This window comes from Eucyclogobius newberryi, unplaced genomic scaffold (assembly GCF_026437365.1).
Source record: "Eucyclogobius newberryi isolate DKJ021-1_F unplaced genomic scaffold, fEucNew1.0.hap1 SCAF_46, whole genome shotgun sequence".
Lineage (NCBI taxonomy): Eukaryota > Metazoa > Chordata > Actinopteri > Gobiiformes > Gobiidae > Eucyclogobius > Eucyclogobius newberryi.
This window is the reverse complement of record NW_027316123.1, coordinates 245,217-270,332: the sequence shown is the minus strand read 5'-3', so window position 1 is coordinate 270,332 and position 25,116 is coordinate 245,217. Positions and strand designations below refer to the sequence as shown.

Here is a 25,116-nt window from a genome sequence, read left to right as displayed (position 1 = left end):
TGTCTTAGGCCAACCCACCCTGGTACACGCCGACCCAGAGGGCTCCTTCCTGGTCCTGGACTTCACGGACACAGTGAAGTTCAGACTAATTAATATCTACGCCCCGAACGATGATGGTCTGAGGAGGCAATTCTTCAAAAAAATATTTCGCTTTGCAAACGACAATACAATCATAATCGGTGACTTTAATACAACACTTTGCAAGACAGACATCGGCATTAACAACTCTTTTAAAAACAGCACTGCCAGGACAGCCCTGTTGGAAGAAGCCGCCAGCAGGAACCTGACGGAGGTGTGGCGGTTCGTCCACCCCTTCCTGAAGGATTTCTCCAGGTGGCAGGGCGTCCTGAAGCAGTCCCGCATTGACCTCTGTTTTGCCTCCTCAGACCTGGCACAGAGAGTCAGTGGTGCTTCCTACAAGTGGTCAGGCTTGAGTGATCACTCCACTTTAGATATTTATTTTGGGTTAGTTTCATCACCGAGGAATGGAGGACTGTGGGTCCTAAACAGCTCCATCCTCGGTGATGAAACTTTTTGTAGGAAAATGGACTTTTTGTTTGATGTATTTGACATGGAGCTGGAGCTGATCGACAGCGTGGTCGATTGGTGGCCGACGGCAAAAACACGCATTAAAAAGCTCTGTGTCAATTACAGCAAACACAAGGCGTGGCTGTCGACCAGGAGGGAGACCGCTCTCCGCCAGCGCCTGCAGGTCCTGGACCAGGGCGCAGCTTCCACCACTGGCCCTGTGGATCCAGAGTACCTGGTGGTGCGCGCTGAGCTGGAGCAGCTGGAGGTAAGTAGGTGTCAGGGTGCAATTTTGAGGGCAAAAGCCAGACACACAGTCGAAGGAGAACGCTCGACAGCGTTCTTCTTCGGCTGTGAGAAGGCTACACAGGGAAAGATGCACATAGATAAGTTGATAGAGAAGACAGGTAAGATTGTTTCCGAGGTAAGTGAGGTTTTAGAGACAGCGCAGGATTTCTATAGTAGGCTTTTTAGTTCAGACGGAGTGGCAGAGCAGGCTTTAGACCAGGCTGTAGGTGCTCTGGAGCGCAAACTGAGCAGGGAGGATAGGGAGCTGTGCGACGCGCCTCTGTCTCTCATGGAGATAGAGGCTGCAGTCAAGAGTTTAAATACAGGAAAAAGCCCCGGAGAGGACGGACTAACCTGTGAGTTTTTCAAGCGTTTCGCTTCCAGGTTAGCTCCGATCCTACTCCTATTATATCAGGATTTTGAGAGTGAGTGTAGAGTTGGCGATGGTTTTGCGATGAGTGTCGTCACTCTGCTTTTTAAGAAGGGCGACAGGAGCAGCCTCGCCAACTACAGGCCCATTAGCCTTTTGAACGTAGTCTATAAAATTTTAGCAAAGGTATTAGCAGGTAGGTTAAAGCGTGTGATTGGATCCATCATACACCCCTCGCAGGCCTACAGCGTCCCCGGGAGGGACATCTCAGACATAGTTTTGTCTCTGAGATATCTCCTTCGGCAGATGCACGCGACCGGTGGTATTCACGTTAGTGTAGACTTTAACAAGGCGTTCGACAGAGTTGAGCATTCGTTCCTCTGGACTGTATTAGGTAAGTTAGGTTTCGGCGAACGGTTTGTTAATTGGCTACAGCTCATCTATTCCTTTGCGGTCAGTAAGGTCAAAGTCAACGGGTTTCTAACTGACTCTTTCCCCTTAAAAAGATCAGTCAGGCAGGGCTGTCCCCTCTCGTCGCTCCTCTACAGCATCGCCGCTGAGCCTTTGGCGGCCATGTTGCGGGCGGACGCGGCGGTGAGGGGACTGACCACGCCTGCGGGTAGGGAAGTCAAAATTTTTCAGTACGCAGATGACACGAATCTGATCCTCCGAGACGTGGAGAGCCTGAACGCCTCTCTCCACGTGCTCAATGTTTATGGCCTCGCTTCAGGGGCCAAAATAAATTTCGATAAAACCACGGTTAAATTTTGCGGCAGCGTCACGCCTGTTCCTCTCCCTGTCCAGCTCCGGGAGGCCGGGGACTCCTACAAGGTCCTCGGCGTCCCCCTGGGCAGAGACGAGGAGGCGTGTCATACTGCACTTTGGTCGCCTTTGTGCGAGAAAATTACAGCGCGCTTGAATTTTTGGAGACGTCGTAATCTGACATTAAAAGGTAAAGTCTTAGTTGTAAATTCTTTGTGCATGTCCATGTTGAACCATGCACTCTCCGTGTACGGCCTGCCGGGGGTCTATGCTAACAAATTAAGGTTAGTGATAAACCACTTTTTGTGGAATCGTGAGAGGGGCTTTATTGCACATAAGGTTATGATAGGTGAGTACGATCAGGGAGGTTTAAAGTTAGCAGATTTAGAGTTAAGGAAGAAGGCCTTCCGGCTGAAAACAATTCGGAAATTTCTAGACGTTGAGGTAGATGCTCCATGGAAGGATTATATAGGTGAGTTTGTTAATAGTCTAGGTAAGTTTGGTGTTTATAATTTGTGTTTGTTGCCCCCTGTTTCGGTCCTGGAAGGCCTCCCCCCCTTCGAGAGGGAACTCTTGGAGGCGTGGAGGACTTTCAGGCCCCTGACTGTGGCGGTTCCAGACAGCGGTGAGGGTCTCGCGCACATGCCCCTCCGTCATAACCCTGACTTGCTCTCCGCTCCCCCCGGGAAGCGTGAGTGCATGATCAGTGGGGCGATGGAGGAGGCTGGGCTGGAATATGTAGGTAAGGTATTTGACGTGAAAGGTAATTTTAGTGTAGATTATATAGGGAAGTGTTTTAGGTTAGCAGGTAAAGTGTTTAGGAAAAAGTATATTAGTGGTATGGTAAGTATTTTTAACAGGAATCTGGTCAGGCATTGGGGAAGCACTTTGGGCCAAATGGGGAGCACGACAGGTAAGTTGAATTTTAATGTATTTGTTAGCACGGGGAGGTTTAGGATTTTCACAGACCTACCCACCCGCATCCTGTATCAGTTGTTGTTGCCGGGAGTGCTCAGGCGTCCCGCCTCGGAACACAAATGGTCATTAACATTCCCCGCACGCACCATTGCAACCATCTGGGCCAACATCTATAATTGGTACACCCCACATAACGTAGGTCATTTTGACTTCAGATTTAGACACAGGATCGTCTTTACATCCGCAGCACTGCACGCATTTCTTCCCGACAGCTACGCTGCGGACTGCCCCGTGTGCCACGGACCCCCCGAGACCCTGGAGCACATGCTGTACACCTGCCCGGCCGTCCGCCCGTTCTGGTCCCGACTGCAGGACCTCCTCGCTCGGAGGCTGTCCTGGAGGCTCCCACTGCCGGCGGCCCTAGGAGGGGACGACCAGGAGCCCTGGCTCTTCCTCTTTGGTCCCGGACAGAGTCGCTCTGTAGCCAACACCCATCTCGCCCGACTAACCCTCTCCATAGCCGGTACACATTATATCTCAACAGGAACATCCATCTCCGTGACAATAAAACAGCAGAACCCTGGCCCATCTTCAAAGGACTCTTGGCCGCACACCTCCGACACCTCCACATGGCAGCAGAGCACCGGTTCATCACCCACCTCGTCCCCCACAACACCCTGATCCACCTCACACCCTCTGGAAACCTGGACATCATCTTCTGACCCCGGCATAACCCCCCCAACCACGGCATCAACCCCAACCACGGCATCACCCCCCATCACTGAAGAATGTTTGGAGAATGATTGTGTGTTTGATTTTCTGTAATTTTTTGTCTCGTCTCCCCCTGCCCTTGTGTATCCCATTCCCCTGCCCTTGTGTGTCATGTCTGTCTGTACATTCATGTAAATATATGTAAATACTTGTTTTGATGTTTTTGATAATAAAAGATAAAAAAAAAACAAAAAAAAAAAACAGTAAACATCCAGGGACGGGACATTGAGAGAATGGACTCATACAAGTACCTGGGTGTTGATCTGAACCACAAACTGGACTGGACTCATAACACAGACGCACTGTACAGGAAGAGACAGAGTCGGCTCTACCTCCTGAGGAGACTCAGGTCTTTTGGAGTGACAGGGCCACTCCTGAAGACCTTCTACGACTCTGTGGTGGCATCAGCCCTCCTGTACGGTGTGGCCTGCTGGAGCAGCAGCATCACAGAGAGGGAGAGGAAGAGGCTGGACAAAGTCATCAAGAAGTCCAGCTCCGTCCTGGGCTGTGCTCTGGACTCGGTGCAGGAGGTGGGGGACATGAGGGTCCTGGCTAGATTCACATCTATGCTGGACCATGAGTGTCATCCCCTGCAGGACACTATGTCCGCTCTGGAGAGCAGCTTCAGTGAGAGACTAATCCACCCTCGCTGTGTGAGGGAAAGGTTTCGTAGGTCTTTCCTTCCTGCTTCTGTCAGACTTTATAACAAACACTGTTAGTCCTGAACACTCGCAATACTGACCTAACCTAATACTGATGTGCAATTCCGTCATATGTGCAATTGCTGTTGGAATCCATGTGCAATTCATGTGCAATTACTGTGAAATTCATGTGCAATCTATGTGCCGTCATGACACATATTCATGTGCAATTACTGTTGTGATCACATGCAATGGTATTTATGTATTTATCTTATTATCTTATCTTATCTTATCTTATCTTATCTTATCTTATCTTATCTTCTTTACCATTAAATTAGCTCTTACCTTCTCAAATCCTTCCCATATGGTCTAGCGGTTAGGATTCCTGGCTCTCATTCAGGTGGCCCGGGTTCAACTCCCGGTATGGGAATATCTGCTCTGTCCTTCTGGAATACTTGTAGCCACATTATGTACAAGACTCACTGTGGTTACGAGTACATTCAAGCTGGAAGGAGGTGAAGAGAGGCATAGAAACATGGCATCAATTTGGGCGCAGCATGCGGAAGTTTGTAATCAACCTTTAGCTTTTCTATGCATCTATAGACTAGCAGGTTGGTTGGTGTTTCTTTTTGGAGCATTTCTAGACAAAGTGGGTCAGCGGTAGAGCGCATACTTTACTTCATTTGGGATCAGTCATGTTTTCCAGCAATTCTTGACTGGACAAGCATATCTTGATTTTTTTATTGGTCTAAAGCTTTCACTGTAATTTTCCAAAGATGCAGTATTGTGGTGGCCAGGTGGTCAAGCTGATGGGCAAAAAATCCATTGGCATTGCTTCATATTTCTTAGAACCCTGCTGGAAACATACCTTTCTCTTCCCCCTGACCAGCAAAGGATGCCACCTGCTTAACAGTGCTTGATTTGTAAATATATAGGTACAGGAACACTTGTGGACTGGGTGATCAGGCCAAAAAAGTTACTGTAACACACAAAAAGTGACGCACATGTAAGTAAAGTAACAATGGGACAAACCTTTGTGTCACAACCAGTTAAATTGGAATAAACAAAAAAAAATGAAGAATTGAATTGCCTATCTGGTCACTGTTTCTGTTGATTCTATTCTATCTGTTCTGTTTTTGTCCATTCTATCATTTTAAGGCATTGATAAGGAAGGGGATGTAGCTCAGTGGTAGAGCGCATGCTTAGCATGTATGAGGTCTTGGGTTCAATCCCCAGCATCTCCAGGTGACACTGTAGTCTTTGCTAATGGCCAGATTACACTGCAGTGAATTTTAGAGACCTTCACTTAAATATTTCAAATCAGCACATGTGGTGATTCAGTGCAAGCTCCCAGTCCCGCATTACCTTTGAACCTTGTAGCACTTATAAAATTCAAACAATATTATTTCATCCATCCACACTACCTGCAGGAAGGTGAGACAAAGTGGCCCATTCAGGTGGCCTGGGTTCAACTCCTGGCATGGGAACATCGTGGTCAGCCTTTTGGAAGACTTGAATCCACAGTATGAATAAGACACGCTGTGGGTTGTTAAGAGAGACATTGAAAAATCCCATCCATTTAGGATGCAGCGTGCAATATGCAGTAATCAACCTTTAGCTGTTCCATGCAACGTAGCAGCGGTTGTACTTGAAAGCATCCCTTCACAGGGACTGGAACTTAAATCTAGCTCCTTAGAGCACTCAGCCAGATTTTCTGGAGCGGGACAACACAAACTCAGAGCTGCTTGATAGTGCTTCCTACCCCATTAAAAAAAACCTGTATTAAAAATCAAGACCTGGCTCTATTTGGCTGAACCAAAAGAAAGATACAAATCCCGAGCTATGTGCTTCTCTCCATGACATGCAGAACCAAGCACATTTAGATATTAAAAATGCTTGCTTAAAAGCTGATGACCCATTGCGTCATAAGGCGCTGGTACAGCTGGCAGCCCGGTGTAAACGCTCTCTTCTTTTTCACACTTATTGTGCTTTATCTCCTATATTTTGTAAATATAATTAGTATATTTTTTCTATTTTACTGTACGATAGGGACACGCGCTGGAATAGTTTCCTTCCTGCTGCTGTCAGACTTTATAACAAAAACTGTTAGTACTGAACACTCGCAATACTAACCTAACCTAATACTGATGTGCAATTCTGTCATATGTGCAATTGCTGTTGGAATTCATGTGCAATTCATGTGCTGTCGTGACACATATTCATGTGCAATTACTGTCGTGATCACATGCAATGGTATTTATGTATTTATTTATTTATGGGAGTTTTTATTTATTTATAGGAGATCTTCTACTGAAAGTGTTTTTCAGACTTCCTATAAGTGATCTGTTCTTCTGTATCTACCTCTGTATCTACCTGCGTTGCACCAATGAAATTTCCCCATGTGGGACAATAAAGGAATATCTTATCTTATCTTATCTTATCTTAAACATCAATGAGGCTTGTGTTACAATTCAATCTGTTACACTTGATCTTTATATTTCTCATATGGTCTAGGGATTAAAATTTCTAGTTCTCGCCGAGGCAGCCTGGGCGACATTCCCAACTTCCAGTATGGGTATGTCTCGCCAAACCTGAGCTTAGAATGTTTAGTAAAACATGCTGTCTCCATGAATTCATGGAGAGTTAAATCTGGTAATGTAATTGCGCTAGTTTCAGAAAATAATGTGGATAATTTCCGCTTTCTTAAACACAGTTTAAATGTGTATTGTTGTTGTGGCCGAGAGGTTAAGCCAATGGACTTGAAATCCATTGGGGTTTCCCCGCGCAGGTTCGTGTCCTGTCAGCAACGTGTGTTTAGCAGCTCAGATTTTGAGGTTTCGTTCTATTCTATAAACCAGCATGTTTGCTGATGTTTAATTTCGGAGCCTTTCTTTCAGATCGAGGGCATGTATGAAATCCTTGTTTCAATCCCCTGCATCTCCATTCAATATGTTGATGGCACAAAGTGAAAAGTGTTGACTCCAGGTCTCGCTTGGACAATCATCATGACAGACAAGAGATGGTTATGTAGCTCAGTGTTAGAGCACAGTCTTTCGTAGCAAGATCCCAGTTCCACATTCCTTTAAAATTAGATTTCATATTTTGAAGCAATTTGAGTCTATTAGACGTATACAGCCCCATGGGCATTACGCACTGGCCTCTTGAACCAGGGATTGTGGGTTTGAGTCCAATGAGCATAGCCATTCAGCAGAGTGGCGCAGCGGAAGCGTGCTGGGCTCATAACCCAGAGGTTGATGGATCGAAACCATCCTCTGCTAGATTTTTTTTACTTGCATTATTGCGATTGTCAATCCAAATGAACCAAGCTAGTCAGTAATGTGTTGGATGATGGAAGCCAATCTTCAGCGCAAGCTCCCAGTTCCACATTTGCTTTGAATCCAGCAGCACATTTCTTTTATCCATCCTATATTGTTATTTCTTTTTTGGGGAAAAGGATAGCTGGGTAGTGAAAGAAGATGTAGGTCAAAAAAGACCCATGATTAGACATTTTGAAGCAATTTGAGTCTATTATGGGTACATAACCCCATAAGCAATATGCACAGGATACTAGCCTCCAAAATCCGGGATTGTGGATTTCAGGTCCATGGTCTAATAGGCTGAGCCACAAGGAAAATACTAATCACTAGACTTGGTGCACGTGGAATGGGCTTATATCTATTACATACAGAACTGTTCCTTAACTCTCAAGCATCAATGAGGCCTTCTTTATACGTCATAAGGCGCTGGTACAGCTAGCAGCCCGGTGTAAACGCTCTCTTTTTTCTCACACTTATTGTGCTTCATCTCCTATATTTTGTAAATATAGTTAGTACATTTTTTCTATTTTACTGTACGATAGGGACACGCGCTGGAATCGTTTTTAATTCAACTGTTTTTGACTTTTTTCGGCTGGATTTGAGCGTTTTTCGTCGTGTTGTTGTGATGTGAGCTAGCTCCGAGCTAGCCCACCAGCCCCCCCGCGCCCTCCGGCCGCCGCCAAAGTACGGCGTGTTGTCGGTACACGTTTATATACACGTTTATATGAAAGAGGAACTTCATGAACGATCGGGACACACACTGGAATTGCTTTAAAATAACTTGTTTTGACTTTATTCGGCTGGATTGAGTGTTTTCGTCGTGTCGTGGCGATGAGTCTTGGCTCTGAGTCCCCCGGCTCCGGCCCCGCCCCCCGGCCGGCGCCGTACCGCGTTTACACAAAGGAGGAACTAATGAAACTGCGGAGAACAGTCGTCTTACCCGGAGATCGTCACGCTATCCCGGCGGACATCCTAAGGAAAACGCAACGAAGCAGACAGGCTGGACGTAAACTCAGAGAGAAGAGAGGGACAAACAGGAAGTCGGTTCCCGCCGTAGTCATGGGTAACGTGAGGTCCCTTCAAAATAAAATGACGGAAATAGCGAGCCTCATGCGGTCCCAGAGGATTTACAGTTTGTGAGAGCACGGGATTGTGTGTCTGACACTCGGACCTGCAGTGTGGGGGCGCCCCAGGGCACTGTCCTCGCGCCCTTTCTCTTCACCCTTTACACTGCAGACTTCAGACATGACACGGACAGCTGTGTCCTGCAGAAGTTCTCTGATGACTCTGCCATCATCGGACTCATCACGGACGAAGATGACGCGGAGTACAGAGGACTGGCGCAGGACTTTGTGGACTGGTGTCAGCGGAACCACCTCATCAACGCGGGGAAGACCAAGGAGATGGTGGTGGATTTCCGCAGACGCCACCCCACTGCCCCCTTACCAGTGAACATCCAGGGACGGGACATTGAGAGAATGGACTCATACATGTACCTGGGTGTTGATCTGAACCACAAACTGGACTGGACTCATAACACAGACGCACTGTACAGGAAGAGACAGAGTCGGCTCTACCTCCTGAGGAGACTCAGGTCTTTTGGAGTGACAGGGCCACTCCTGAAGACCTTCTACGACTCTGTGGTGGCATCAGCCCTCCTGTACGGTGTGGCCTGCTGGAGCAGCAGCATCACAGAGAGGGAGAGAAAAAGGCTGGACAAAGTCATCAAGAAGTCCAGCTCCGTCCTGGGCTGTGCTCTGGACTCGGTGCAGGAGGTGGGGGACATGAGGGTCCTGGCTAGATTCACATCTATGCTGGACCATGAGTGTCATCCCCTGCAGGACACTATGTCCACTCTGGAGAGCAGCTTCAGTGAGAGACTAATCCACCCTCGCTGTGTGAGGGAAAGGTTTCGTAGGTCTTTCCTTCCTGCTGCTCTCAGACTTTATAACAAACACTGTTAGTCCTGAACACTCGCAATACTGACCTAACCTAATACTGATGTGCAATTCCGTCATATGTGCAATTGCTGTTGGAATCCATGTGCAATTCATGTGCAATTACTGTGAAATTCATGTGCAATCTATGTGCCGTCATGACACATATTCATGTGCAATTACTGTTGTGATCACATGCAATGGTATTTATGTATTTATCTTATTATCTTATCTTATCTTATCTTATCTTATCTTATCTTCTTTACCATTAAATTAGCTCTTACCTTCTCAAATCCTTCCCATATGGTCTAGCGGTTAGGATTCCTGGCTCTCATCCAGGTGGCCCGGGTTCAACTCCCGGTATGGGAATATCTGGTCTGTCCTTCTGGAATACTTGTAGCCACATTATGTACAAGACTCACTGTGGTTACAATTACATTCAAGCTGGACGGAGGTGAAGAGAGGCATAGAAACATGGCATCAATTAGGGTGCAGCATGCGGAAGTTTGTAATCAACCTTTAGCTTTTCTATGCATCTATAGACTAGCAGGTTGGTTGGTGTTTCTTTTTGGAGCATTTCTAGACAAAGTGGGTCAGCGGTAGAGCGCATACTTTGCTTCATTTGGGATCAGTCATGTTTTCCAGCAATTCTTGACTGGACAAGCATATCTTGATTTTTTTATTGGTCTCAAGCTTTCACTGTAATTTTCCAAAGATGCAGTATTGTGGTGGCCAGGTGGTCAAGCTGATGGGCAAAAAATCCATTGGCATTGCTTCATATTTCTTAGAACCCTGCTGGAAACATACCTTTCTCTTCCCCCTGACCAGCAAAGGATGCCACCTGCTTAACAGTGCTTGATTTGTAAATATATAGGTACAGGAACACTTGTGGACTGGGTGATCAGGCCAAAAAAGTTACTGTAACACACAAAAAGTGACGCACATGTAAGTAAAGTAACAATGGGACAAACCTTTGTGTCACAACCAGTCAAATTGGAATAAACAAAAAAAAATGAAGAATTGAATTGCCTATCTGGTCACTGTTTCTGTTGATTCTATTCTCTGTTCTGTTTTTGTCCATCTATCCGTCTATCATTTTAAGGCATTGATAAGGAAGGGGATGTAGCTCAGTGGTAGAGCGCATGCTTAGCATGTATGAGGTCTTGGGTTCAATCCCCAGCATCTCCAGGTGACACTGTAGTCTTTGCTAATGGCCAGATTACACTGCAGTGAATTTTAGAGACCTTCACTGAAATATTTCAAATCAGCACATGTGGTGATTCAGTGCAAGCTCCCAGTCCCGCATTACCTTTGAACCTTGTAGCACTTATAAAATTCAAACAATATTATTTCATCCATCCACACTACCTGCAGGAAGGTGAGACAAAGTGGCCCATTCAGGTGGCCTGGGTTCAACTCCTGGCATGGGAACATCGTGGTCAGCCTTTTGGAAGACTTGAATCCACAGTATGAATAAGACACGCTGTGGGTTGTTAAGAGAGACATTGAAAAATCCCATCCATTTAGGATGCAGCGTGCAATATGCAGTAATCAACCTTTAGCTGTTCCATGCAACGTAGCAGCGGTTGTACTTGAAAGCATCCCTTCACAGGGACTGGAACTTAAATCTAGCTCCTTAGAGCACTCAGCCAGATTTTCTGGAGCGGGACAACACAAACTCAGAGCTGCTTGATAGTGCTTCCTACCCCATTAAAAAAAACTGTATTAAAAACCAAGACCTGGCTCTATTTGGCTGAACCAAAAGAAAGATACAAATCCCGAGCTATGTGCTTCTCTCCATGACATGCAGAACCAAGCACATTTAGATATTAAAAATGCTTGCTTAAAAGCTGGTGACCCAACTATGCACTGTTCTTTAACCTCTCAAACATCAATGAGGCTTATGTTACAATTCAATCTGTTACACTTGATCTTTATATTTCTCATATGGTCTAGGGATTAGAATTTCTAGTTCTCGCCGAGGCAGCCTGGGCGACATTCCCAACTTCCAGTATGGGTATGTCTCGCCAAACCTGAGCTTAGAATGTTTAGTAAAACATGCTGTCTCCATGAATTCATGGAGAGTTAAATCTGGTAATGTAATTGCGCTAGTTTCAGAAAATAATGTGGATAATTTCCGCTTTCTTAAACACAGTTCAAATGTGTATTGTTGTTGTGGCCGAGAGGTTAAGGCGATGGACTTGAAATCCATTGGGGTTTCCCCGCGCAGGTTCGAGTCCTATCAGCAACGTGTGTTTAGCAGCACAGATTTTGAGGTTTCGTTCTATTCTATAAACCAGCATGTTTGCTGATGTTTAATTTCGGAGCCTCACTTCAGAACGAGGGCATGTATGAAATCCTTGTTTCAATCCCCTGCATCTCCATTCAATATGTTGATGGCACAAAGTGAAAAGTGTTGACTCCAGGTCTCGCTTGGACAATAATCATGACAGACAAGAGATGGTTATGTAGCTCAGTGTTAGAGCACAGTCTTTCGTAGCAAGATCCCAGTTCCACATTCCTTTAAAATTAGATTTCATATTTTGAAGCAATTTGAGTCTATTAGACGTATACAGCCACATGGGCATTACGCACTGGCCTCTTGAACCAGGGACTGTGGGTTTGAGTCCCATGATCATAACCATTCAGCAGAGTGGCGCAGCGGAAGCGTGCTGGGCCCATAACCCAGAGGTCGATGGATCGATACCATCCTCTGCTAGAATGTTTTTACTTGCATTATTGCCATTGTCAATCCAAATTAACCAAGCTAGTCAGTAATGTGTTGGATGATGGAAGCCGATCTTCAGCGCAAGCTCCCAGTTCCACATTTGCTTTGAATCTAGCAGCACATTTCTTTTATCCATCCTACATTGTTATTTCTTTTTTGGGGAAAAGGATAGCTGAGTAGTGAAAGAAGATGTAGGTCAAAAAAGACCCATGATTAGACATTTTGAAGCAATTTGAGTCTATTATGGGTACATAACCCCATAAGCAATATGCACAGGATACTAGCCTCCAAAATCCGGGATTGTGGATTTCAGGTCCATGGTCTAATAGGCTGAGCCACAAGGAAAATACTAATCACTAGACTTGTTGCACGTGGAATGGGCTTATATCTATTACATACAGAACTGTTCCTTAACTCTCAAGCATCAATGAGGCCTTCTTTATACGTCATAAGGCGCTGGTGCAGCTAGCAGCCCGGTGTAAACGCTCTCTCTTTTTTCTCACACTTATTGTGCTTCATCTCCTATATTTTGTAAATATAGTTAGTACATTTTTTCTATTTTACTGTACGATAGGGACACGCGCTGGAATCGTTTTTAATTCAACTGTTTTTGACTTTTTTCGGCTGGATTTGAGCGTTTTTCATCCGAGCTAGCCCCCCCGCGCCCTCCGGCCGCCGCCAAAGTACGGCGTGTTGTCGGTACACGCTTATATACACGTTTATATGAAAGAGGAACTTCATGAACGATCGGGACACGCACTGGAATCGCTTTAAAATAACTTGTTTTGACTTTATTCGGCTGGATTGAGTGTTTTCGTCGTGTCGTGGCGATGTGTCTTGGCTCTGAGTCCCCCGGCTCCGGCCCCGCCCCCCGGCCGGCGCCGTACCGCGTTTACACAAAGGAGGAACTAATGAAACTGCGGAGAACAGTCGTCTTACCCGGAGATCGTCACGTTATCCCGGCGGACATCCTAAGGAAAACGCAACGAAGCAGACAGGCTGGACGTAAACTCAGAGAGAAGAGAGGGACAAACAGGAAGTCGGTTCCCGCCGTAGTCATGGGTAACGTGAGGTCCCTTCAAAATAAAATGACGGAAATAGCGAGCCTCATGCGGTCCCAGAGGATTTACAGTTTGTGAGAGCACGGGATTGTGTGTCTGACACTCGGACCTGCAGTGTGGGGGCGCCCCAGGGCACTGTCCTCGCGCCCTTTCTCTTCACCCTTTACACTGCAGACTTCAGACATGACACGGACAGCTGTGTCCTGCAGAAGTTCTCTGATGACTCTGCCATCATCGGACTCATCACGGACGAAGATGACGCGGAGTACAGAGGACTGGCGCAGGACTTTGTGGACTGGTGTCAGCGGAACCACCTCATCAACGCGGGGAAGACCAAGGAAATGGTGGTGGATTTCCGCAGACGCCACCCCACTGCCCCCTTACCAGTGAACATCCAGGGACGGGACATTGAGAGAATGGACTCATACAAGTACCTGGGTGTTGATCTGAACCACAAACTGGACTGGACTCATAACACAGACGCACTGTACAGGAAGAGACAGAGTCGGCTCTACCTCCTGAGGAGACTCAGGTCTTTTGGAGTGACAGGGCCACTCCTGAAGACCTTCTACGACTCTGTGGTGGCATCAGCCCTCCTGTACGGTGTGGCCTGCTGGAGCAGCAGCATCACAGAGAGGGAGAGGAAGAGGCTGGACAAAGTCATCGAGAAGTCCAGCTCCGTCCTGGGCTGTGCTCTGGACTCGGTGCAGGAGGTGGGGGACATGAGGGTCCTGGCTAGATTCACATCTATGCTGGACCATGAGTGTCATCCCCTGCAGGACACTATGTCCGCTCTGGAGAGCAGCTTCAGTGAGAGACTAATCCACCCTTGCTGTGTGAGGGAAAGGTTTCGTAGGTCTTTCCTTACTGCTGCTGTCAGACTTTATAACAAACACTGTTAGTCCTGAACACTCGCAATACTGACCTAACCTAATACTGATGTGCAATTCCGTCATATGTGCAATTGCTGTTGGAATCCATGTGCAATTCATGTGCAATTACTGTGAAATTCATGTGCAATCTATGTGCCGTCATGACACATATTCATGTGCAATTACTGTTGTGATCACATGCAATGGTATTTATGTATTTATCTTATTATCTTATCTCATCTCATCTCATCTCATCTCATCTTATCTTATCTTATCTTATCTTTTTTACCATTAAATTAGCTCTTACCTTCTCAAATCCTTCCCATATGGTCTAGCGGTTAGGATTCCTGGCTCTCATTCAGGTGGCCCGGGTTCAACTCCCGGTATGGGAATATCTGGTCTGTCCTTCTGGAATACTTGTAGCCACATTATGTACAAGACTCACCGTGGTTACGAGTACTTTCAAGCTGGACGGAGGTGAAGAGAGGCATAGAAACTTGGCATCAATTTGGGCGCAGCATGCGGAAGTTTGTAATCAACCTTCAGCTTTTCTATGCATCTATAGACTAGCAGGTTGGTTGGTGTTTCTTTTTGGAGCATTTCTAGACAAAGTGGGTCAGCGGTAGAGCGCATACTTTGCTTCATTTGGGATCAGTCATGTTTTCCAGCAATTTTTGACTGGACAAGCATATCTTGATTTTTTTATTGGTCTCAAGCTTTCACCGTAATTTTCCAAAGATGCAGTATTGTGGTGGCCAGGTGGTCAAGCTGATGGGCAAAAAATCCATTGGCATTGCTTCATATTTCTTAGAACCCTGCTGGAAACATACCTTTCTCTTCCCCCTGACCAGCAAAGGATGCCACCTGCTTAACAGTGCTTGATTTGTAAATATATAGGTACAGGAACACTTGTGGACTGGGTGATCAGGCCAAAAAAGTTACTGTAACACACAAAAAGTGACGCACATGTAAGTAAAGTAACAATGGGACAAACCTTTGTGTCACAACCAGTCAAATTGGAATAAACAAAAAAAAATGAAGAATTGAATTGCCTATCTGGTCACTGTTTCTGTTGATTCTATTCTCTGTTCTGTTTTTGTCCATCTATCCGTCTATCATTTTAAGGCATTGATAAGGAAGGGGATGTAGCTCAGTGGTAGAGCGCATGCTTAGCATGTATGAGGTCTTGGGTTCAATCCCCAGCATCTCCAGGTGACACTGTAGTCTTTGCTAATGGCCAGATTACACTGCAGTGAATTTTAGAGACCTTCACTGAAATATTTCAAATCAGCACATGTGGTGATTCAGTGCAAGCTCCCAGTCCCGCATTACCTTTGAACCTTGTAGCACTTATAAAATTCAAACAATATTATTTCATCCATCCACACTACCTGCAGGAAGGTGAGACAAAGTGGCCCATTCAGGTGGCCTGGGTTCAACTCCTGGCATGGGAACATTGTGGTCAGCCTTTTGGAAGACTTGAATCCACAGTATGAATAAGACACGCTGTGGGTTGTTAAGAGAGACATTGAAAAATCCCATCCATTTAGGATGCAGCGTGCAATATGCAGTAATCAACCTTTAGCTGTTCCATGCAACGTAGCAGCGGTTGTACTTGAAAGCATCCCTTCACAGGGACTGGAACTTAAATCTAGCTCCTTAGAGCACTCAGCCAGATTTTCTGGAGCGGGACAACACAAACTCAGAGCTGCTTGATAGTGCTTCCTACCCCATTAAAAAAAACTGTATTAAAAACCAAGACCTGGCTCTATTTGGCTGAACCAAAAGAAAGATACAAATCCCGAGCTATGTGCTTCTCTCCATGACATGCAGAACCAAGCACATTTAGATATTAAAAATGCTTGCTTAAAAGCTGGTGACCCAACTATGCACTGTTCTTTAACCTCTCAAACATCAATGAGGCTTATGTTACAATTCAATCTGTTACACTTGATCTTTATATTTCTCATATGGTCTAGGGATTAGAATTTCTAGTTCTCGCCGAGGCAGCCTGGGCGACATTCCCAACTTCCAGTATGGGTATGTCTCGCCAAACCTGAGCTTAGAATGTTTAGTAAAACATGCTGTCTCCATGAATTCATGGAGAGTTAAATCTGGTAATGTAATTGCGCTAGTTTCAGAAAATAATGTGGATAATTTCCGCTTTCTTAAACACAGTTCAAATGTGTATTGTTGTTGTGGCCGAGAGGTTAAGGCGATGGACTTGAAATCCATTGGGGTTTCCCCGCGCAGGTTCGAGTCCTGTCAGCAACGTGTGTTTAGCAGCACAGATTTTGAGGTTTCGTTCTATTCTATAAACCAGCATGTTTGCTGATGTTTAATTTCGGAGCCTCACTTCAGAACGAGGGCATGTATGAAATCCTTGTTTCAATCCCCTGCATCTCCATTCAATATGTTGATGGCACAAAGTGAAAAGTGTTGACTCCAGGTCTCGCTTGGACAATAATCATGACAGACAAGAGATGGTTATGTAGCTCAGTGTTAGAGCACAGTCTTTCGTAGCAAGATCCCAGTTCCACATTCCTTTAAAATTAGATTTCATATTTTGAAGCAATTTGAGTCTATTAGACGTATACAGCCACATGGGCATTACGCACTGGCCTCTTGAACCAGGGACTGTGGGTTTGAGTCCCATGATCATAACCATTCAGCAGAGTGGCGCAGCGGAAGCGTGCTGGGCCCATAACCCAGAGGTCGATGGATCGATACCATCCTCTGCTAGAATGTTTTTACTTGCATTATTGCCATTGTCAATCCAAATTAACCAAGCTAGTCAGTAATGTGTTGGATGATGGAAGCCGATCTTCAGCGCAAGCTCCCAGTTCCACATTTGCTTTGAATCTAGCAGCACATTTCTTTTATCCATCCTACATTGTTATTTCTTTTTTGGGGAAAAGGATAGCTGAGTAGTGAAAGAAGATGTAGGTCAAAAAAGACCCATGATTAGACATTTTGAAGCAATTTGAGTCTATTATGGGTACATAACCCCATAAGCAATATGCACAGGATACTAGCCTCCAAAATCCGGGATTGTGGATTTCAGGTCCATGGTCTAATAGGCTGAGCCACAAGGAAAATACTAATCACTAGACTTGTTGCACGTGGAATGGGCTTATATCTATTACATACAGAACTGTTCCTTAACTCTCAAGCATCAATGAGGCCTTCTTTATACGTCATAAGGCGCTGGTGCAGCTAGCAGCCCGGTGTAAACGCTCTCTCTTTTTTCTCACACTTATTGTGCTTCATCTCCTATATTTTGTAAATATAGTTAGTACATTTTTTCTATTTTACTGTACGATAGGGACACGCGCTGGAATCGTTTTTAATTCAACTGTTTTTGACTTTTTTCGGCTGGATTTGAGCGTTTTTCATCCGAGCTAGCCCCCCCGCGCCCTCCGGCCGCCGCCAAAGTACGGCGTGTTGTCGGTACACGCTTATATACACGTTTATATGAAAGAGGAACTTCATGAACGATCGGGACACGCACTGGAATCGCTTTAAAATAACTTGTTTTGACTTTATTCGGCTGGATTGAGTGTTTTCGTCGTGTCTTGGCTCTGAGTCCCCCGGCTCCGGCCCCGCCCCCCGGCCGGCGCCGTACTGCGTTTACACAAAGGAGGAACTAATGAAACTGCGGAGAACAGTCGTCTTACCCGGAGATCGTCACGTTATCCCGGCGGACATCCTAAGGAAAACGCAACGAAGCAGACAGGCTGGACGTAAACTCAGAGAGAAGAGAGGGACAAACAGGAAGTCGGTTCCCGCCGTAGTCATGGGTAACGTGAGGTCCCTTCAAAATAAAATGACGGAAATAGCGAGCCTCATGCGGTCCCAGAGGATTTACAGTTTGTGAGAGCACGGGATTGTGTGTCTGACACTCGGACCTGCAGTGTGGGGGCGCCCCAGGGCACTGTCCTCGCGCCCTTTCTCTTCACCCTTTACACTGCAGACTTCAGACATGACACGGACAGCTGTGTCCTGCAGAAGTTCTCTGATGACTCTGCCATCATCGGACTCATCACGGACGAAGATGACGCAGAGTACAGAGGACTGGCGCAGGACTTTGTGGACTGGTGTCAGCGGAACCACCTCATCAAAGCGGGGAAGACCAAGGAAATGGTGGTGGATTTCCGCAGACGCCACCCCACTGCCCCCTTACCAGTGAACATCCAGGGACGGGACATTGAGAGAATGGACTCATACAAGTACCTGGGTGTTGATCTGAACCACAAACTGGACTGGACTCATAACACAGACGCACTGTACAGGAAGAGACAGAGTCGGCTCTACCTCCTGAGGAGACTCAGGTCTTTTGGAGTGACAGGGCCACTCCTGAAGACCTTCTACGACTCTGTGGTGGCATCAGCCCTCCTGTACGGTGTGGCCTGCTGGAGCAGCAGCATCACAGAGAGGGAGAGGAAAAGGCTGGACAAAGTCATCGAGAAGTCCAGCTCCGTCCTGGGCTGTGCTCTGGACTCGGTGCAGGAGGTGGGGGACATGAGGGTCCTGGCTAGATTCACATCTATGCTGGACCATGAGTGTCATCCCCTGCAGGACACTATGTCCGCTCTGGAGAGCAGCTTCAGTGAGAGACTAATCCACCCTCGCTGTGTGAGGGAAAGGTTTCGTAGGTCTTTCCTTCCTGCTGCTGTCAGACTTTATAACAAACACTGTTAGTCCTGAACACTCGCAATACTGACCTAACCTAATACTGATGTGCAATTCCGTCATATGTGCAATTGCTGTTGGAATCCATGTGCAATTCATGTGCAATTACTGTGAAATTCATGTGCAATCTATGTGCCTTCATGACACATATTCATGTGCAATTACTGTTGTGATCACATGCAATGGTATTTATGTATTTATCTTATTATCTTATCTCATCTCATCTTATCTTATCTTTTTTACCATTAAATTAGCTCTTACCTTCTCAAATCCTTCCCATATGGTCTAGCGGTTAGGATTCCTGGCTCTCATTCAGGTGGCCCGGGTTCAACTCCAGGTATGGGAATATCTGGTCTGTCCTTCTGGAATACTTGTAGCCACATTATGTACAAGACTCACCGTGGTTACGAGTACATTCAAGCTGGACGGAGGTGAAGAGAGGCATAGAAACTTGGCATCAATTTGGGCGCAGCATGCGGAAGTTTGTAATCAACCTTCAGCTTTTCTATGCATCTATAGACTAGCAGGTTGGTTGGTGTCCCTCTAATTGCAATAAGAAATGAAGAAAAACTCTGGATTCAGAGCGCTAACCGCTATACCGTTGAACCACACCTTTCTACAGGATTTCCTGTTTTGAAAATAAGTATGACATTTTATCATTGGGCTATATCAAAGAGAGCAGCATTGAAGTAGGCAAACTTCTGCTTCATGGTTTCATTGTGTGGTGGTCATCACATCTGCCCTACACGCAGAAGGTCTTGGGTACAACATTCAGCGAAACCAAACATGTTACCAAACATGTTCATGCTAACAATGTTCCAACGAAAGCATGCTGTTTATGTTTTATAGATCCTTTCCAGGCCATTTATGTCCTGATCTCGCAAAATATCCAATAGACCCAGCATTCCTATTCATTGTATTTTTGAGCAAAGACTAACATTCAGGTACACATGCCGAAACCCGGGATTGAACCAGGAATAACGTAGCGAGAAAATGAACTAGTTCTGTGTGTCCTTTTTTCTTTTCTTTTGATTAAACATAAAACAATACAGGACACGACGAGGGAGCAAAAATCGTAATTAAAAGAACTTAATAGTTACATAAAACATAACATAACATAACATAAAATAAAAACAAAATCACATTTAAATGAAAATAGGGGGCCTACTTGGTCCAAGTCAATCAAATTAGTGCTTATCCAAGTTAAGCCTGAATGTCACTGTTTTCCATTCATCCAATGTCTAATGTCTGTTACTATGTCAGTCAAGTCTTTGATCGTTGGCGTGGTTGGTGTCGAGCATTTCTTTGTGATGGCCTTTTTCTCTACAGCCAAAAGTATGTTCCAAGGGTATCCATTTATTGTGTCCATGGCAGGAGTGTTGAGGCCCAAGTACATAGTTTTAAATTTGAGTGGGATGGCAAAGTGTGATAAAATGTGAATATATGATTATATTTCTGTGATGTATTTTATCTGCATAATAGTGATATATTATCTGCATCATTAGTCTAAGAGAAGAACGGGTGTGTGACAAACTGGATTTGTGAAGGGGTCGTAAAGATGGCCAAAGGATGTTTACCCGAGGGGGGGTGATAACCCAGAGGAGTCTGGGTAATGTTTACCCAAGGCTTGATCTCTACGGAAAAATACCAAGTGCCTTGATGTGAGGCTGACCAATGAGAAATGTGACCCGCCTATTCCAGAATATCTAATAAAACCAACCAGCATGGGAAATAACAGGGTGAGACGCGGGGGTGAGACACAGGAGGATCACGTAAGCTGCTTACAACAGCTTGCGTGATCAGTCCCCGCGTTTTCTCCCATGCATGCCATACAAATGTCTGATCTTTCTGTGTCGTTTCATATTCTAAGTTGAATTGTGTTCTCTATGTGTTAAGGAATAGCATCGGGTGTATGTCTCATTTCTTGACATTTCTGGTCCTATCGAGCCGGATGACAAGCAGCCCCTTCGCGGAGATTGACGGGTGAATCGGTGAAGTCTGTGCACAGCTGAAAGAAGTCCACTTTTCCCGTGGCCGCCCATCGCACCTCATTCTCCGCCAGGAGAGCGCGTCGTTTCGAAGCAGCAGGAGAACACAGGCGACAAAGAAGGTCAGACAAAATTTTGTGTGTGAAAAAGAGTTAGCCATAAAACGTTTTTATGCATTAGTTTGATATTTACTGGAAAAATATTGTAGGCTTATGGACGAGATAAGTTTCTCACATAAAGCAAGGCAGTTTCAAATTACTGAGGAAATACGCAGTTTAGGTATTACTGAGGAAATACCCAGTTTAATATTACTGAGGAAATATGTGTGAATGTAAGCGCTGTGCACGAGCGAAGTAAGTAAGAGAGAAGTGTGAATGTGTGAATGAGGATTAATAAGTGATTAACTAACGAGTGTGAGAATCACAATTAATCAAGGGTCACAAGGCGTTATTCTGAGAGATCTAAAATTTGCAGTCACGGGTGAATCTTAAACACCACGTTTATGTCCGGAGGAATCTAATAAGGAATTTTCTCTAGAAGCTTGACATTAACCGTGACTGTAAAGCAAGTAGCATTTCTCTCAGACGACCGAGACCACATAATGCCAGAATTATCACCCCAAACTGTAAAAAGACAAAGGAAAAGTTATAGAGGATTTTGGAGGGAGACTTCCAGCGTGCTCAGATGACGTGGCAGAGAGGGGGAGATAAGGGGGGTCAACAAGACAGGAGAATGGGGAGAAAGCACTCAGAGGACGCTCTGAATGAATGAATTAGGAACTAAACTCAGCTGTTTTAAATTTTAGTCTGTAGAACAAATTTAAGGGTTTTGTTTGATTGACAACAATCAATTATAAAGATTTCATTAAACTTGATAAGAGATGAAGATGAATTCAGATTTTTATAGATGGCCAATATTTTGGGGAATGTGATCACAGACAGGACACTTCCTGTCCCCGACATAGATGACAAAAGTTGTGTTTTTACGGTATCGTGTTTTTTTGAGTGCACAGAACAAACCTACGTTTTGTTTTGTTTTATTTTTGGATTTGACAAAAAATATTTTTTGGACTTAATGCATGACTAGATCAAAGTACAGGACGAAAAGACAGAAGTGTTTTTAAATTTAGAATCAAATGCAGGCACAGGCCTGGTGTGATAATGTGGGTAAATTAATGACTACTGATGTTTTTGGACAGTAGAATGGGCAGTAAGTAAAGTGAAAAGTTATATCAGTAACTTATTTATTTGTATTATCATGAGGAAACCTCGTATTGCGATGTAGACGTAAGTGAGGGAATAAGTTAAATAGTGACGTGCCAATGTCCTCCTTGGAAAGACATGAATGGGTCATTAACTAAAGACAACAGGACACCAAGTCATAAAGATAGTCAGAGATAAGGGGCTATTGACTGGCAAAGAATCTGGAGAGGACTCAGGATGGAGCAGATGTCGTTATCTTTACGTATCACAGTGACAATTAACAGCAACTCCACCTCAGGGGGGGTTGACGTGATGGGTAATAGGAAAAGTTAAAATTAACAGGGAAAGAATTTGACATTCTAAAGTAAATACCTGAAGGATTGTTGAGATTCAATCAAGAATTGAATAGATTTAAATAAGACAATATCATCTAAATTTAGACGCTATAGAAGTTATGAAAACCAGTGATAATAGGACTTAAACATTATAGGACTCAGGACGGAGGCAAGAGATGGTTAGACTGATAAAATGACGTGCCTTATGGATAAGGGGAAGGTTTAGAATCATTTTGATTGTTAATACACATATAGACTTGCTAGAACAAACTAATACACAATGTTTGTAAAGCACCACATGAGCAGGTGTGAGAGATTGAGTTTGAATCTCACCTGAAGCACATATAAAAGATTAGCACATATTACATTAGATGTGTGACTTTATGCAGGCCACACAAACAGAGGAGATGTGAAATTATTAATTATGTGAAGAATTCTAAGTTGTGAACTGACCCTTATGGCCAGCTCAACGGGGGAATTATTGAGATAATTATTATTGTTTGATGTATTTGTAGTTGTATTGCACATACACACACACATACATACATACGCGCGCACACGTGGACAACCAAACATTTAGAGTTTGAAACTTTTAGAGTTTGAAACAAATGGTGGTAAAACAGATTTACAAGTTACAGATCGCAGAGGCAGTGTCGGATTACAGACACACAGGGTGGGGGCCCAGCGCCGTGGAAGGGGGGCTCAGCCAGGGATGTGACCACTGAACTGTGAAAAGTCAAGAGGTGACATTGCGGAGTGGAGTGACAGACGCAATTCCATCTCTTCCTTGATTACATCCTGGATTAGTGAACGTTGTAAACTATCTGGATTATTGAATTTTGGTTAAATGTAGAAGTTTGAGAAATGGGCAAAGCCATATCTCAAAAAGGAGGGCTATTGTACGTGTAAACAAATATTCCGAATCAAAAATTACTAAAAAAAAAATTGTAAACAAGAAAACTGAAATACACTGAATTGTCGAAAAGACTTTATCACCGCAGAGAACGTGTTGGAGATGTGGTGTTTACAGAAACGAGCCAAGTGGACGAGCAAGGTGGACGGAGCCACATCGTGTCGTCCTCACACCGACCATTGGAGGGACGAGAACATGGGTGCTCTCATGGGAAAGTGAGAGAAATGTCTGGACAACACAGCGGCAGATCCTTAACATCGCAGACGCAGGACTTTGTTTGTATTCTTCGTTTCTGTATGCAGAGACGACAGACAGATTCGTGTAGGCAAAGTACTATACTCTGCTACGATGAACGAGAGCCAGAGGCTACGGTGCGCAGAGTACCATACTCTGTGAAAAAGAATCAACGAGTTATCATCATCAAGTGATGACGGTAATATGGGTGCTGAACACCTGTATTATGCACCGGACAATCGGGACAATCGGGACAATCGATCAACATACACAACTGTGTATACCGGGAAATGAAACATACACAGACCTGGAATAGAGGGAAGCAAATAAGTGATCAACTTGAAAGGTTATGAAATGCATGATGTGTAATAATGTACAATGTATAATTGACATGACAGAGGCTGAAGAAACACAATGGCATATTATACAGCCACTGTTGTTTGCACGAACAGAGTGTATTTTTTATCTGCTACAACATAACTACATGTAATGTTAATGAGATTATGAATTGAGATGGGAAATGTACCAGTTCATATGTGTCATAGGTGTGACCGAAGCGAGCAGCGGGAGGAGGTCTCTTAAGAAACCAAGCAAGGACGTATGGTGATGTGGGGACACTTGTGGGACGTTGTGCCTATGTATCGCTTTTGTGATCAGCATCACCCAGAACCATACCGCAGGGTCAAGGGCGAGAGGTTAGTGGACAATCTGGTCCCAGTAGCACCTGATACTACGTATTTGATTCTATTGGGGTGTCCAGAGAGGTCCCTGACGAGTCAAAGTGACTGACCAGAGAGCAGCGGGTTTAAGGGCTTTCCGCTTGTACTTCTATATTTCCCATCACACCGCACAAAATATAGACAAGATAAATTGTCTGTTTGTCAAATTACAGAGATTGACCAATCTGACTCAAAATTTAGGACAGTAATGCTGTAGAAATGTTGTGGGCCGAGAGAAAAGAAGTGTGTTCAATGTTGAGAAATGTGCATAGACTTTTTGAGTGTAAAAGTGTCATTTTAACACCTATATGAAAGACATGTTGAAAACTGAAAAGAGTAATGTGTTTGGCATATGAGACAGTAGACTAATGCTTTGATAAACAGGAGGGAAATGTGATAAAATGTGAATATATGATTATATTTCTGTGATGTATTTTATCTGCATAATAGTGATATATTATCTGCATCATTAGTCTAAGAGAAGAACGGGTGTGTGACAAACTGGATTTGTGAAGGGGTCGTAAAGATGGCCAAAGGATGTTTACCAGAGGGGGGGTGATAACCCAGAGGAGTCTGGGTAATGTTTACCCAAGGCTTGATCTCTACGGAAAAATACCAAGTGCCTTGATGTGAGGCTGACCAATGAGAAATGTGACCCGCCTATTCCAGAATATCTAATAAAACCAACCAGCATGGGAAATAACAGGGTGAGACGCGGGGGTGAGACGCAGGAGGATCACGTAAGCTGCTTACAACAGCTTGCGTGATCAGTCCCCGCGTTTTCTCCCATGCATGCCATACAAATGTCTGATCTTTCTGTGTCGTTTCATATTCTAAGTT

The 25,116-nt window shown here is 44.7% G+C and overlaps 11 non-coding genes across 11 annotated transcripts; all 11 read left to right on the top strand.

Moving 5' to 3' along the window:
• Positions 1 to 4,636: 4,636 nt before the first annotated feature.
• Positions 4,637 to 4,708, top strand: trnae-cuc (transfer RNA glutamic acid (anticodon CUC)). The gene has a single exon. It is a non-coding gene; the product is annotated as a tRNA-Glu (tRNA).
• A 742-nt stretch (positions 4,709 to 5,450) lies between these two features.
• trnaa-agc (transfer RNA alanine (anticodon AGC)) lies at positions 5,451 to 5,522 on the top strand. The gene has a single exon. It is a non-coding gene; the product is annotated as a tRNA-Ala (tRNA).
• A 1,483-nt stretch (positions 5,523 to 7,005) lies between these two features.
• On the top strand, positions 7,006 to 7,087 carry trnas-uga (transfer RNA serine (anticodon UGA)). The gene has a single exon. It is a non-coding gene; the product is annotated as a tRNA-Ser (tRNA).
• A 397-nt stretch (positions 7,088 to 7,484) lies between these two features.
• trnam-cau (transfer RNA methionine (anticodon CAU)) lies at positions 7,485 to 7,556 on the top strand. The gene has a single exon. It is a non-coding gene; the product is annotated as a tRNA-Met (tRNA).
• A 2,273-nt stretch (positions 7,557 to 9,829) lies between these two features.
• Positions 9,830 to 9,901, top strand: trnae-cuc (transfer RNA glutamic acid (anticodon CUC)). Its single transcript has one exon. It is a non-coding gene; the product is annotated as a tRNA-Glu (tRNA).
• Positions 9,902 to 10,648: 747 nt separating this feature from the next.
• Positions 10,649 to 10,720, top strand: trnaa-agc (transfer RNA alanine (anticodon AGC)). Its single transcript has one exon. It is a non-coding gene; the product is annotated as a tRNA-Ala (tRNA).
• A 981-nt stretch (positions 10,721 to 11,701) lies between these two features.
• On the top strand, positions 11,702 to 11,783 carry trnas-uga (transfer RNA serine (anticodon UGA)). The gene has a single exon. It is a non-coding gene; the product is annotated as a tRNA-Ser (tRNA).
• Positions 11,784 to 14,513: 2,730 nt separating this feature from the next.
• trnae-cuc (transfer RNA glutamic acid (anticodon CUC)) lies at positions 14,514 to 14,585 on the top strand. Its single transcript has one exon. It is a non-coding gene; the product is annotated as a tRNA-Glu (tRNA).
• Positions 14,586 to 15,332: 747 nt separating this feature from the next.
• Positions 15,333 to 15,404, top strand: trnaa-agc (transfer RNA alanine (anticodon AGC)). Its single transcript has one exon. It is a non-coding gene; the product is annotated as a tRNA-Ala (tRNA).
• Positions 15,405 to 16,385: 981 nt separating this feature from the next.
• On the top strand, positions 16,386 to 16,467 carry trnas-uga (transfer RNA serine (anticodon UGA)). Its single transcript has one exon. It is a non-coding gene; the product is annotated as a tRNA-Ser (tRNA).
• Positions 16,468 to 19,159: 2,692 nt separating this feature from the next.
• On the top strand, positions 19,160 to 19,231 carry trnae-cuc (transfer RNA glutamic acid (anticodon CUC)). Its single transcript has one exon. It is a non-coding gene; the product is annotated as a tRNA-Glu (tRNA).
• Positions 19,232 to 25,116: the final 5,885 nt, after the last annotated feature.